This window comes from Spermophilus citellus, assembly GCF_964194105.1.
Source record: "Spermophilus citellus genome assembly, chromosome: 13".
Taxonomy (NCBI): domain Eukaryota; kingdom Metazoa; phylum Chordata; class Mammalia; order Rodentia; family Sciuridae; genus Spermophilus; species Spermophilus citellus.
In genome coordinates, this window is record NC_138193.1 from 70,607,795 (window position 1) to 70,612,823 (window position 5,029).

Here is a 5,029-nt window from a genome sequence, read left to right on the forward strand (position 1 = left end):
TATAAAAGAATATTTAATTAATTAAAATGTATTTAAGATTTGCTTTAGCATATTAGGTGTGATGTGCTCACTTTTTTCAGTAGGTTTTGCTAAAAATGAAATTTGAATAGTAAAGATCACCCATTCCAAGAATTTTATTTATTAAACATATGTGTGATCACTGCATGCCTGTAATCCTAGCTGCATGGGAGACTGAGACCAGAGAATTTCAAGTTTGGGGCCAGCCCTCTCTCAAAAGTTTAAAAAGAGACTGGGAATGTGACTCAGTAGTAAGCTCTCCCTGGGTTCAATCCCTGGTAACTAACACACACACACCCTGGTGTACACTAATGATTTGTTTTAGGTACTGAGGATTAAACCAAGGGGTGCTTTACAACCGAGCTACTTCCCAGCCCATTTATTATTTTTTTTATTTTGAGACAGGGTCTTGGTAAATTGTCCAGACTGGCCTCAAACTTGTGCTCCTTCTGCCAAAACTTCCTTAATTGCTAGGATTATAGGTGTGCACCACCATGCCTCAGCATTAATGGCTTCTTTAATTTTAAGTACCTGTGGTTGAACAACCAAGTATACTACAATCAAGATTTTACAACCCAAGACTTTTGTTATAAAACAGAGCTAAATAATCTATGGTGAAAGAACTATGTCACTGATCAACAAACAAAAAACTACTATCATAACTCAGGTTTAATGCAATATTTATTTGTTAAACATATATGTGATCACTACATTAAATGCTATCCTAAGTATAGTCCTTTGTCTTCAGAGCAAATACACTGGAAACAGCAATAATAGGAAATAGGTTACATTAAAAATTATCTACAGTGAACTGAATTAACTCACTGATTGGGTTAAGACTCTTACAACACAATCATTTCTCCTCTGAATCTTCTTTCATTGTCTCACACATGAGCTTTTGGGGGACATCATATCTAAACCATAACAGACATGGATTGCAGCAAGCATTTAAAAAAGATAGGTGGGCTCTTGGAGAGAAAGAAAAAGAGATCCTTACTAGATGGAGGCCCTGATATATGAGCATAACCAGACATGCTTGTCTGGTTAGATGAACAATTCTTCAGTGTATGCTTGTACCAGATCAACTAGAACAAAAACATAATAATTTACATGTCACCAAGTTCGAAGATCTACACATTTGCCCACACCTAATTTATAGCTAGTCAGCTTAACCAAAAAGAAACCTGAGGAGCCACATACATGGCCAGTGGGGATGTGGGATGAAGAAATAACTTTTTTTGAGAGAAAAAACTGATGCAGACTGCCAAGTTGAGGAAGTTGCAAGATAAGAAAGAGGCCTCTGAAGCCAAAGTACAGTTAGAGGAGGATTTATGAACCTTGAAAATACCTCTTGGTTTCCCCCATTTTTTTTTTTTAGAGAGAGAGGGGGACAGAGAGAGAGAGAGAGAGAGAGTTTTAACATTTATTTATTTTTTCATAGTTCTAGGCGGACACAACATCTTCCTTTGTATGTGGTGCTGAGGATCGAACCCGGGCCGCACGCACGCTAGGCGAGCGCGCTACCCCTTGAGCCACATCCCCAGCCCCTCCCCCATATTGTTGATGGAGTTCAAAGAGGAGGAAGATTAATACCTGCAAGCCTGGCCAGTGGCAAACAGTGGTAATGCAGAAAACCAAGCAGCAGCAGCCAAGGGCTCTTGTGAACAACAAGTGGATGGTAGACTTTGGAAAACAACTTAGAGATTGGGAGAGTCCCTGGCTGCTTTGTGGTCATGCCTGTGAGATTTAGGGGTGCTGGGAGTCAACAGGGGCAAGACAATCCATTTGCTACATGTTATTGATACTGCACAACCTTGTGACTTAGATTGCTAGAAACCAGCAGGGGCCAAGAAAGAACCCAGTGTGCTAGGAGCTAACAGGGACCAAAAGAGCCCAGATATGCCAGTAGCCAGAAGGGACAAGAGACCTTAGGAGGTGCTAGAGCCTGTTACCTGTGAAGGTGTACCAGAAACAAGAGGTAAAGCACTTATACCGTCCAGTGCTTGTTACAATGATGGTTCCAGCTGTGGACAGCTGCATGTGTGGATGTCAGTGGCTGCAGAGCCAGAAACAGACACTGTCTAATTTGATAATAATGCAGGACAAAGTAGTCAGTGAGCTGAACTACACACTGTTGATGATCATAGCAAATGAAGCATCCCCTATAATGATATGTACTTGCAGTTGTGCTGTGTATGGGAGCAAGTTCTATGGCAAGAGAACAAACCTGTTGGGTGACTCTCATACTTAAGTTTAGAGACCACTAGTCTTATCCAATAGTATTTTTTTCCCAGTAGCTTCTAGTTTTAAAATTATGATTAGAATGGTCTTTCCTACTCAAGACAACGAATCGCATAATTAACATTATCTTCTCATCTTTAACATTTAAACATTTAATCCTACCATAAGAACTATAATGTTCTTGAGGACAGGAGCCTTTTCTAGTAGGTACCCCTCAGAATTATATTACTTTCCAGGAGAGAAAGGCTTTGGGGATGAAAACCTTTTCCTTACCCTCTTAGGTTTATTCACAGAGATGTTTGAGTTAAACTAACAAAAGACATTATCAGAAGAAAAAACACCATTTTTATTAACATTTACCTGAATAAAAGTTCACAAAAAAGAAGTCAAACTCTAAGAAGCAGTTAGATTTGGGGGCTCACGTAGCCTTTTAATAAAGGAAGTTTGATCTGAACAGAACTGTTTCATGTGCCATAATTTAAAATATCTCCTGGAAAGAAATCCTAATAAAATGACTGATTTCCTGTTTCACAGCTGGTTCATCAATTAAAATTTTAAAAAGGAGCTATTTCCTGATAGCTTAACATGGGAATTAAGAACTTCTGCTGGGGCTGGGGATGTGGCTCAAGCGGTAGCTCGCTCGCCTGGCATGCGTGCGGCCCGGGTTCGATCCTCAGCACCACATACCAACAAAGATGTTGTGTCCGCCGAGAACTAAAATAAATAAATAAATAAATTCTCTTTCTCTCTCTCCCTTTCCTCTCTCTTTAAAAAAAAAAAAAAAAAAAAAAGAACTTCTGCTGGTGTCATCACTCACCAATATTTTGAGCAAAATTTGCTCCAAAACAATACAACAACAAAACTCTTAACAGATTATGTTACCATGATTCTATTTCTGTAAATATTCTCTATGAAGAGGGAATCTCTTGCCTAGCATGTGTGAGGACTGGGTTCAATTCTCAGAACCATATATAAACACATAAAGGTCCACTGGCAACTAAAAAAAATATTTTTAAAAAAGGGGAGGAATCTCTTATGAGCCTATTCAGAAGTTTGGTTAAGGTGGTATTTCTCCCCAGTTAAATTATTATTTTCTGACTTCCATATTCTGTCCTTTGGAAGGAAGGCACTAAATCTAATTCATGAAACACACACAGAAACAGGAGAATTAAACTTCACCTCCTAATGGGGCTTATGTACATATATTGTTTGAAATGCTATAAGAAAGATTTGTCCATTTTTTATTTTTTTTTGAGAATTTATATGAGCATGTATGTGTATGTATGTGTGTGTGTGTGTTTTCAACATTTTGGGTTGAAATCCAATACTGTTATTTTGCTGCTCAACTGTTTCTAGCTTAGTGATAGAGTGCTCACCTAGCATGCACAAAGCCCTAGGTTCAATCCTCAGCACTATCAAAGCTATTCAGAGCTCTTCCAAGTTGGCTTTCTGTTCCTCTACTGTCCTCATTTTTAAAAAATTGTCATTTTCCCCTGTATTTTGTTGTATAGCTTGAATTTTTATAGCATAAAATTAGATTATTTTCCTTTTAATATTGGGGGAGAGGAAGATATAAATACTACTTTGGTGTTCTACCAACCTATTTTCTGCTTCTCAACTGCTTTGCAAGGCCAGAGAACGAACTACTTCTTGGAGAAAGTAAACTTCAGTAGATATTTGTAAATGGTAGGTCCAACGATAGTAACTGGAATGAATTTCAACAGTTTTCAAGTATGTGGGTGTTAGGTTTAAATTAAAAGATCCCCAGGAGCGGGGTGGTGGGAAGGCTAGGGGGTAAGGTTTACATTCAATCATTGAGCAACACTTTTTTTGCCTTTTGTTTGTTTGGCAGGGCTGGGGATTGATCCCAGGCCCTCCTGCATGTGTGTGCTCCACTCCGGAGCCACACCCCCTACCCCCAACCAGTAAGGCTTATTACAAACCTTTGTGGTAGGCACCCGAAGGCCAAAAAAAAAAAAAAAAAAAAGATAGGTGGGTAGAGACAAGAATTAGGAGGTTACATTATGGGAGAAATAAAGGAAAGCAGGCTTTTGAGTAAGCAAAATCTTCTATATAAGAGTTAACTTATTGAAGCCATTAACTATGGCAGTGTTAGATGTCAAAACACTTAACAGTCAAGAGACGGTGATGGCTGTGGTCAAGGGAACGGGCCCAAAGACACTCTCCTCAAAATGAGGCATATAGGTGGGAGGTGGCTTAAAAATCACAAGAGTAAAACACTTACATGAACTATGCGCTATTATCAACACTTTATCAAATCACTAAACCTTACTATGATCCTGTGAAATAGCTTCTGTCGTTACCATATTACAAAGGAGGAAAGTGAGGCAAAGAAAGTTGACAAAACACCTCCGTACATATGGGAAATAAATAGGGTTAAGAACCCAAGCTCCCTGGCTCTACTATAAATTCTGTCCGAAATACTTCCGAAAGAACTCCTCGTACAGTACCACCATCGCCACCTTTCCTTGAACTTCTTCCTTTTTGTTAAGTTACATGTGTCTTTGAAGGACAGCATTTCCTCACATTTCCTCGTTTAGTTTTCCCTCCGGTGTAGACACTGCAGCCACAAACAGTCCCGGAGAAGCAGTAATTTGTTAAAAAAGGGAAACGTGCAGCAGACGCGACAAACGACACGCGGTGGACCCTGGAAGGAGACCCCTGATTGCACCATCACAACACGTCGGACTGCCCGAGTTCGGGGCGACAGCGACTATTTAGAATTCGGGGGGAAACCACTTCCGGAACG